Below are 10,655 nucleotides of genomic sequence, written 5' to 3' on the forward strand. Positions count from 1 at the left end.
TTTTTTTTTTTTTTTTTAATTTCTTTTGATGTTGACCATTTTTAAAGTCTTCATTGAATTTGTTACAGTATTGTTTCTGTTTTTATGCTTTGGATTTTTGGCTGCATGGCATGTGGGATCTTAGCTCCCAAACCTGGGATCAAACCCTCATCCCTTGCATTGGAAGGTGAAGTCTTAACCACTGGACTGCCAGGGAAGTCTCAAGGATTTTCTTTCACTTAATAGATGAGTGATGCTTTAAAGGTCTTTTAATGGTTCTTGCGCAGCCAAAGTAGCAATAGCAAATGGAGTTCCATTTACTCTGTGCACCTCATTAAGCTATTACAGAAGAGAGTAATGTGGGAAAAAAAACAGCAGTGCTTTTTTGGGCTGTGAGAGAAAAAAAATGGATTTCAGGATATGAAAACTTAGTTCTGGGCATTTATAGGGGAGTTGCCAGTAGAAGGGAATGCTTAATTCCTGAGTAATAATAACCTCAACTTGTTGACTCATTAGCCTGACTTGTAATGGGTGAGTGCCTACAGCAAAAGTATGTTTTAAAAAACTTTTTATTATGAAAAATTTCAAGCATACCCCCAAATAAGGAGAAGCTTCACATACTCAGCACCAGTCTTCAGCAATTAGCAGTATTTTGCCAATCTCATTTCATCTGCCCACCCACCTTTATTTTTACTCAGTCATTTTCAAGGAAATTCCAGACATTATGTCATTTCACCAGTAAAAATTTTAGTATGCATTTCTAGATTGATAAAAACATTTTAAACCATAACTATTTGCCATTATTACACCTGATAATTTTTTTTATTATCCTCTAATACCAGGTCCATGTTCAGATTTTCCCGATTGTCTCAAAACTCTCTCTTTACAGTTGGTTTTTTCCAATCAGAATCCAAACAAGATCCACACATAGCATTTGGCTATGTCTTTAAGCCTCTTTTATTTGATAACGATCCTCCTCCTTTACCTGATCACTGATTTGTTGTAGAATTTGGGTAATTTCTCCTGTAAAATGACCCACATTCTGGATTTATCTGTTTCCCCTTACTGGCATTTAGTGTGTTTCTTTATCTTCATTTAACTTGTTTCTTTTTCTCTTTTTAACTTGTTTGTTTTCTATAAACTGGAGATTCAAGTTGAATTTTGGGTCGAGAAAACCTTCCATACTTCTGGTGCATCACGTTGCAAGGCCCGTAATGGCACACTTGTCCCATTTTTCTAGGCTTTATCAGTGGGTTGAGGTGGTGTCCTCCACTACCAAGTTAGCCGTTACCCTTTCACTGAATGGCTTTAGCTTCCACTTATGCTCATTCCTTAAACTCTTGTTTCATAGCTGTAAAATAAATTACAAACAAAAAAAATCACTCCTTCTGCATTTATTAGCTGGACTTCTATAACAAACAATTTTCTCTCAAACACTATTTGATTACCGCCAAAAAACAGGTCATATGGGAAAGGCAGGATAAACTCTTTTTCTTTGCCTATGCCCCCCCACAATTTGAGTTATACAACCTCGATAATTACAGGAGGGTTTCATATGATCATGAATTCAGGATTTTTATATGCAGGTTTTATATTCATCAAAAGTATGTTTTTAAAATTGATGTTGGAGATGGAACCATGAAGCGTTGGCATCAGCCTTCTGAGACAGCGTTTCTCAAAGTATGGCCACAGACCATATATATCGGAATCCCCTGGGGCATTGGTTAATATGTAAATTCCTGGTCCCCATCAAGACCTACTGGGTCAGAGTCTTTGGGAGTAGAGCCCTGGAATCTGCATGGAATCTGCATTTCTAACAAACCTCTCTAGGGATTTCTAAAATAGCTATGGAATGGATAGCCTTTTGGGATTACCTCATCAGAGCTTGGGGACAAAACACCAAGTGGGTACACATCTGAGCAGTTGCTTCGAAATAAGGTCACAAGATCAATGACCACTGATAATTCAAGAAAAGAGAGGGCGGATACATTAACTCCTTCAAGAAGGGCCCAACAGACAAGAGTAGTACTATGCAGTCCTGGACCCCATACAGTGCTCTACCCTGGTTGAGACAATCTAGGTTCTGACTACCCATTGTTACTAGAACTCTGGGAAACTTTCACAACAGTAAATCCTGTACAGCGTGGCTCTACATGCCATTGAACTAATCTCTCCTGTGGAGTCCCATGGACCACTGTTGTTCACGTCTGTAGCCTCAGATCCTGCACAGCTGCTGTCCACTGGGCCCCAGAGACTCCCACTGTATGATATGCATCATCGCATCAGGTAATATGGTTCTGTATCCATCAGGACATGGGGTGCCATTTGTATTTGAAGGATCACTTAGTACTGTTCTCATACGTCCTATTTTTGAATTGCTTATCTCCTCTAGGGAACATACTTTCAATATTTTATTAAAGTCCCCGAATGCTTGACATTTTGAGCAAAAGATTTGTTTAGTTGGTTTTTCATATAAGTGATGATCCATTTTTGTAATTTCATTTGCCTTTATTTATTGAATTTTAAATAGCATTGTTGAATGCACTGACTCACCGGGGTTGGGGGGTGGGGAATACAGATGCTTAGAAGAAGAGCCAAGCTTGCAGACCTTGCCAATTGAATTTTCTGCAGATTAGAGAAAGCTAAACTACATCTCTCAGCATGTTCCTACCCATGTACTTGGGAAGAGAAAATGGGAATCAGGCTCCTGGGGCATAACAGAAGTCCCAGATCTCCCTGAATGAACGCAGCCCCATTGTCTGTCAGTGAGGCTCTCTATTATGTCCAGCCCATGGAAAGAGCATAGCAAAGGACGGCATTGGGCAACCCAGCAGGGCCCTGCAGGGGACCGGAATTACACACACAGCCTGTTTTGAGATTCTTCAAGTTGCTGCCAAAGCCCTGGCATGGAGCTCCAGGCAGAAACCTGGCCTTGATACTATTTGATAAGGGCAGGAGTCATAAATTCAAATGCCTATGGGGGCCAGGAAGGCAGCATAAAGGAGTGAAGAGGCCTGGACAGGAGACTGGTGGATTAGGGAACTATGTCCCCACTGAAGGAAGCCACCCGTCAGCTTCTCCTGGCTGTTACCAGGAACACGGTCCCTGAATGGCTAGAGCTTTTGATATTTCAAAAAAGGCTGATAATCTGAATTTTTATGTGAATTCTCTAGATTTCAAATGTTGGCATTAATTCAAATAGATTTTAAACACTGCAGTGGTTAAACTAAATATGTCTGTGCGTCATTGTTTTGGGGCTTTTGATTTAAGGGAATACAGTACCTTAAATTAATACCGCAGTGAAATAGAGGAGAGCTTGTATTTCCCAGACCAAGATGGTAAAAGTTAGAGTCTATAGATGGTTTGCTGATGCTGTTAGCGTAGACTCAAACCATGAACTTTTTTTCTTTAAAGAAGACAAGGATGTCTTCTTTTCCTTCTTTTTTAAAATACATTTATTTATTTTATTTATTTAAATTTTGGCTGTGCTGGGTTTTCGTTGCTGCGCGCGGGCTTTCTCTAGTTGTGGTGAGCGGGGGCTACTCTTCATTGTGGCGCGTGGGCTTCTCGTTGCGGTGGCTTCTCTTGTAGTGGAGCACGGGCCCTGGGTGCGCGGGCTTCAGTAGTTGCAGCACACGGGCTCAGTAGCTGTGGATTGTGTGCTGTAGAGCGCAGGCTCAGTAGTTGTGGCGCCCGGGCTTAGTTGCTCCGCTGCATGTGGGATCTTCCGGGACCAGGGCTCCAACCCATGTCCCCTGCACTGGCAGGCGGATTCTTAACCACTGTGCCACCAGGGAAGCCCTCAAACCATGAACTTTATAGGGGTAAATTAGCTATATTTTGTTCAGTAGCCAGAGGCTAGACATTTGTAATTGTGTGCCATTTGTCATCTAGAAGCTCTGGATGAATGTATATAGATCATTGCAGAACCATAATTCAAAGTCCATGGTCTACTGATGGTGGGTCAATGGTGACATCTTCCTACAAGAAAGCCATCACATTATAGAGCTAGCCCCCTGACCCCCTTGAGTCCTCAGAGGAAGACAGTAGAGTATTCACATGGATTACTTTATAAAATTCTAAGCCTTGACTTGCTGGCAAAGAAAATAGTGAGAAGTTAGGCAGACTGCTTTGCCTTTCTGAAGAGTGATAGCCAGATAGCATGTTCTGTTGAGATTGGATTTCAGTGTTGAGTTGTCTTCTAATTAGTCAGAGAGAGAAAGCATGGCTATATAATTACAACATGTGGACAGAGTGTTCTTTCATGGTTAACTAAGTGCACTTACTAAATTAATCTGGACTCTGGGAAATTAAATTGAGTTTAAAGAGAAATTTTAGACTTAAGAAAGCACATTGAACAAAATTTTGGGTATCCTATAAAAGACCAGGGGTGTATGGACTACAATTCTAGTTCTACCTCTGTCTGCAACCGATATGGGTCTTAATCATTTAACCTCTCCTGGTTCCAAGTTGGTTGAATTAGATGAATCTAACTGTAATATTCAATTATTCTACAACTTCATTTTTTTCTAAAGGTGGTTGTTTTCTGTTACTGCTTATAGTCATTGACTATTCATTTTTCTATCTTGTTCATTTTGAGGAGATATTAGATGAATTCTTCTGTTTGCTAGATGGTTCAGATGGACCTGTCACATATCTATGTTATTATTTTTATACTAGTTGGGACATGGACTGCTCATTGAGATGGGCTTAAAAGGAAATAGGATGATGTGGACTCAGTACCAAAAATATTTTGATGAGCATTATTAAGTTATATATGGTTCCCTCTGTTCTGCTATAAGAGGAAACACAATCGTTGTTTATTAAAATACAGTATTTTAATACCACAATGAAATACACACACGCACACACACACAGACACACACTCACCAAAATGGCTAAAGTTAAAAAGTCTGATAGGTCTCTGGCATCGCTCTCGGGATACCCAGCTCGGCTCGCGGGTCGCACTGCCGGGCTTGCGCGCGGGTCGGCCCGGCGGCCTTGGGGCCTGGGCCCGGCCACCGCCTCCTCCTCTGCCGCGGGCTCCGAGGGGCCCTCCCCCGGCGTACTCCCCCACTAACGGGGACTTCACCTCTGTCTCCTCAGCAGACGCGGAAGACCAGCAGCATTGGCATTACTGGGCTCTAGTAATGCAGAATCTGCCTTAATCATTTATAGTCATTGACTATTCATTTTTCTATCTTGTTCATTTCGAGGAGATATTAGATGAATTCTTCTGTTTGCTAGATGGTTCAGATGGACCTGTCACATATCTATGTTATTATTTTTATACTAGTTGGGACATGGACTGCTCATTGAGATGGGCTTAAAAGGAAATAGGATGATGTGGACTCAGTACCAAAAATATTTTGATGAGCATTATTAAGTTATATATGGTTCCCTCTGTTCTGCTATAAAAGGAAACACAATCGTTGTTTATTAAAATACAGTATTTTAATACCACAATGAAATACACACACGCACACACACACAGACACACACTCACCAAAATGGCTAAAGTTAAAAAGTCTGATAGGTCTCTGGCATCGCTCTCGGGATACCCAGCTCGGCTCGCGGGTCGCACTGCCGGGCTTGCGCGCGGGTCGGCCCGGCGGCCTTGGGGCCTGGGCCCGGCCACCGCCTCCTCCTCTGCCGCGGGCTCCGAGGGGCCCTCCCCCGGCGTACTCCCCCACTAACGGGGACTTCACCTCTGTCTCCTCAGCAGACGCGGAAGACCAGCAGCATTGGCATTACTGGGCTCTAGTAATGCAGAATCTGCCTTAATCATAATTTACATTTTGACAAGATCATCCTTCAGTGATTCATATGCACATTAAAGCTTGAGAGGCGCTGATTGAGATTATGAAAGATCAACAAAAAGAGGAAAATTTTTTATAGCTAAAAGATCAGGGGCAGTTTAATATTGGTAATATTTTGCCACATTTTGAAAGATAGGTAATGTTTTGTATATGTAGGACGGAGGGAGTATGTCCATATGCAAGGGGCTGCATATGAGGAAGTCCCTAACACCAAGAAATGGCTTAATAAGAATGGGATTTTAAAAAATCCATCATACATAATAAATGCTATGAAAAGGAGGTTCAGGGACTTCCCTGGTGGCACAGTGGTTAAGAATCCACCTGCCAATGCAGGAGACACGGGTTCAAGTCCTGGTCTGAGAAGATCCCACATGCCACGGAGCAACTAAGCCCGTGCGCCACAACTTCTGAGCCTGTGCTCTAGAGCCCGCGAGCCACAACTGCTGAGCCCATGTGCCACAACTAGTGAAGCTCACGCACCTAGAGCCTGTGCTCTGCAACAAAGAGAAGCCACCACAGTGAGAAGCCTGCGCACCGCAACGAAGACCCAATGCAGCCAAAAATAAGATGGGCTTAAAAGGAAATAGGATGATGTGGACTCAGTACCAAAAATATTTTGATGAGCATTATTAAGTTATATATGGTTCCCTCTGTTCTGCTATAAAAGGAAACACAATCGTTGTTTATTAAAATACAGTATTTTAATACCACAATGAAATACACACACGCACACACACACAGACACACACTCACCAAAATGGCTAAAGTTAAAAAGTCTGATAGGTCTCTGGCATCGCTCTCGGGATACCCAGCTCGGCTCGCGGGTCGCACTGCCGGGCTTGCGCGCGGGTCGGCCCGGCGGCCTTGGGGCCTGGGCCCGGCCACCGCCTCCTCCTCTGCCGCGGGCTCCGAGGGGCCCTCCCCCGGCGTACTCCCCCACTAACGGGGACTTCACCTCTGTCTCCTCAGCAGACGCGGAAGACCAGCAGCATTGGCATTACTGGGCTCTAGTAATGCAGAATCTGCCTTAATCATAATTTACATTTTGACAAGATCATCCTTCAGTGATTCATATGCACATTAAAGCTTGAGAGGCGCTGATTGAGATTATGAAAGATCAACAAAAAGAGGAAAATTTTTTATAGCTAAAAGATCAGGGGCAGTTTAATATTGGTAATATTTTGCCACATTTTGAAAGATAGGTAATGTTTTGTATATGTAGGACGGAGGGAGTATGTCCATATGCAAGGGGCTGCATATGAGGAAGTCCCTAACACCAAGAAATGGCTTAATAAGAATGGGATTTTAAAAAATCCATCATACATAATAAATGCTATGAAAAGGAGGTTCAGGGACTTCCCTGGTGGCACAGTGGTTAAGAATCCACCTGCCAATGCAGGAGACACGGGTTCAAGTCCTGGTCTGAGAAGATCCCACATGCCACGGAGCAACTAAGCCCGTGCGCCACAACTTCTGAGCCTGTGCTCTAGAGCCCGCGAGCCACAACTGCTGAGCCCATGTGCCACAACTAGTGAAGCTCACGCACCTAGAGCCTGTGCTCTGCAACAAAGAGAAGCCACCACAGTGAGAAGCCTGCGCACCGCAACGAAGACCCAATGCAGCCAAAAATAAATAAATAAAATAATTTTAAAAAAAAAAGAGGTTCAAATGTGGAAGTGGTTAACTGCAGGAAGGGATCAAGGAAGGCTTCACAGACAGATGAGGTACATTTTGAAGGAAAAGGAGGAGTTCTTCAGGTTGAAAAGAGGGAAGAGCATTCACTTAAAACTTAAGCAAATGCAATAACTGGTCGAGGCAGTCCCTGTATTTTATACTTCTCAATCTTCACAGACCTAAAACAATGCTGATTTAGACCATGAAAAAAAAAAAGTCTTACAATACTAAGTATAGGTAGGGTGTGAAGCAAGAGGAACTCTGACACTCTGCTAGTGCAAGTATTAGTATGACCACTTTAAAAACCGGTTTGGCATTATCACCCCATTTGAACACATGCCTACCCTATGGCCCAGCAACTTACACCTAAATGTATATCCAACAGAAACGTGTGCCCATGTTCACCAAAGGATACATATAAGAACGTTCATAGAAGCATTTTTGGTAATAGCCTCAAGCTGGAAACAAACCAAATACCTGATGGTGTTGAATTTGTATATAAATTGTGACATCTTCGTACAACACAATACTATACAGCAACAAAAACTAACAGACTACAGCTTTTCTGAGCGACATGGCTGAATCTCATAATACTGAGCAAAAGAAGCCAGGCAAAAAAGAGTTACACACTGCATAATTCTTTTTTTTTTTTTTTGCGGTACGCAGGCCTCTCACTGCTGTGGCCTCTCCCGTTGCGGAGCACAGGCTCCGGACGCGCAGGCTCAGCGGCCGTGACTCACGGGCCCAGGCGCTCCGCGGCATGTGGGATCTTCCCGGACCGGGGCACGAACCCGCGTCCCCTGCATTGGCAGGCAGACTCTCAACCACTGCGCCACCAGGGAAGCCCTGCATGATTTTATTTATAGCAACACAAACAGAAAACTCAGGCAAAACTAAGCTATGGATTTAGAAGTCAGTGTAGGGGTTACCTCTGGGGGAGAGAGGATAGTGATTGAGAGGAGTATGGGCGAGGACTTCAGGATGCTGGTTATGTTCTATTTCTTTACCTGGGTGGTGGCGTACAGGTGTGCCTGTTTTGTGACAATTCACTTAAGATTTATGCATGTATTTATGTTTTAATTAAAAATTAAATTTTCTGAATGTATGTTTTAATTTAAAATATTAAAAACCTAGGAAAGTTTCATGCTTTGTGCTTAGACATGATATCAACAGCTCTTTTATAATAACCTATAGGAATCAATAATAGCTGTTGCTGAAACATTATTTTATAACAGTGACTTCAACTAAATGGCTCATAATTACCCCCCCAAAAGAAGATAAGTAAGCTATCTTGAATTGTCCTTTTTATTCAAAAATAAAGTCTAAACAGCAATGAGTATAGTGTGCTTCAAATGGAAACATCTACAGTATCATTGTTTCAAAGGTTCCAGTTGAACCAGAATTCCATCAAAAACAGCATAAATCACTTGTAATCATTTGAATCAATTAGTACTCTTGAAACTTTTGAATCTATTTATCTAGTTCATGCAGAGCTTGAAAGGCTTACCAAATGAGTATGTATAGCATTCAGAGCTGTCAGCTCCTCAGAGCCTATCTCTTTTTGGTCACTGGTGACCGCGAGTGATGACTGGCATGTGTATAGTGCTTTTCAAGGTACATAGTACCACAGCCACCAGTAGGAGGACCTGCTCATGTGGCCTTATCAGTGTCACCCTTAATTTGGCTGTCTGACCCTATTTTCTGAGAAGAAATGCAAGAGTAGAACCCTAAACCTTCACTGGGGACAAAGTTGTACAGTGTGAGAGTTCAGGACAGTCTTATCTTGTTTTCAATGAACCACATGGTTGCCAGCTTTCTAGAAGGGCATGATCACAAAAGGAGAATTACAGGTGCTGCTGCCTGAGGGAAGTCTCATTCCAGGTGCCACTTGTGAATCCCTGCCCTTCCACCAGGTGGCAGTGGTGGTCGGGAGGCTGTTAAAACTATGGAAGTGATCACATATGGGTTGGGAGCATACTAGGGTATAATCTGGTGAGAAGGCATACATCTTTTCTTTATTGTAAATAGTGTTTATGGACATGGAAGGAATGTAAATGCCCCCAAAGAAAGCCTGTTCGAAATCTGATTAGGCTATTAGAACAACTATTCTCTTACCCTAGAGAGTCTTCTTCTAATCTTATCCTTTCAATCGCCCATTCAACCAATATTTATTGAGTGCCTTCTATGTGCCTTACTATTCTAAGGGGTATGGCAGTAAACAAAGCAGTCCAAACCTCTAGGGAGCGATGGAGGGTCTATTCCCGTCTACTAAGAAGATGGAGGCCATCTCATGTTAATTTCCTCAATCCAATGGATGTACTTCCTCCTTTCCAAAGCTCTTGGGCCCTTGACATGACCCCTACCCTTCTAATAAGGGCACTCCATCAAGCCTTACTTGTAGATTCACTAGCTCCTCACATTTTGATGACGAATGTACTAATAATTATGGTAAAAGGGATAAATAAGATGACCAAACCCTTCCATTGATTCCCTTGCCTCCCTTAAGGTGCTGAGCTCTCTCCTTATTTTATGACCAAATCTCTCTAGAAGTCTTATTTCTAAATGAGAGAAGCTCATTTGCTTCAACTTCCTCGCCACACACTTACCTTCTAAACCCTGCCCTCCTCATACCCATGAGGGCTGTAAATTCTATATAATTCAGATCAGAACTTGGAGGAAAGAGAAAACCACCAGGAAAGCAGGGTGGTGAGTAAAATGGTTCTGATTAAGTGAGCCAAGTGTTGTAGGTAAAGAATTAATTAATTACCTGTTAATTATCTGAGAGACTCCTGTGTGCACCTAGCATTGTGCCAGGCATTTCAGGTTTCTAAAGAAACGTCAAGGGACTTCCCTGGCAGTCCAGTGAGTGAGACTTTGCCTTCCAATGTGGGGGGGATGGGGGGTGGGTGTGGGTTTGCTCCCTGGCGGGGGAGCCGGGATCCCACATGCCTTGCAGCCAGGAAGCCAAGGCATGGAGCAGGAGCAATGTTGTAACAAATTCAATAAGGACTTTAAAAATGGTCCACATCAGGGCTTCCCTGGTGGCGCAGTGGTTGAGAGTCCGCCTGCCGATGCAGGGGACATGGGTTCGTGCCCCGGTCTGGGAAGATCCCACGTGCCGCGGAGCGGCTGGGCCCGTGAGCCATGGCCGCTGAGCCTGTGCGTCCGGAGCCTGCGCTCCGC

At 43.2% G+C, this 10,655-nt stretch overlaps 1 protein-coding gene across 1 annotated transcript in view; it reads right to left on the reverse strand.

Moving 5' to 3' along the window:
- The window catches only part of LOC114486652 (serine/arginine repetitive matrix protein 1-like), a 21,856-nt gene that overhangs the window by 5,157 nt on the left and 6,044 nt on the right, over nt 1-10,655 (reverse strand). The gene's annotated exons all lie outside the window — the stretch shown is intronic.

The sequence above is a fragment of the Physeter macrocephalus genome, chromosome 7 (assembly GCF_002837175.3).
Source record: "Physeter macrocephalus isolate SW-GA chromosome 7, ASM283717v5, whole genome shotgun sequence".
Classification (NCBI taxonomy): Eukaryota; Metazoa; Chordata; class Mammalia; order Artiodactyla; family Physeteridae; genus Physeter; species Physeter macrocephalus.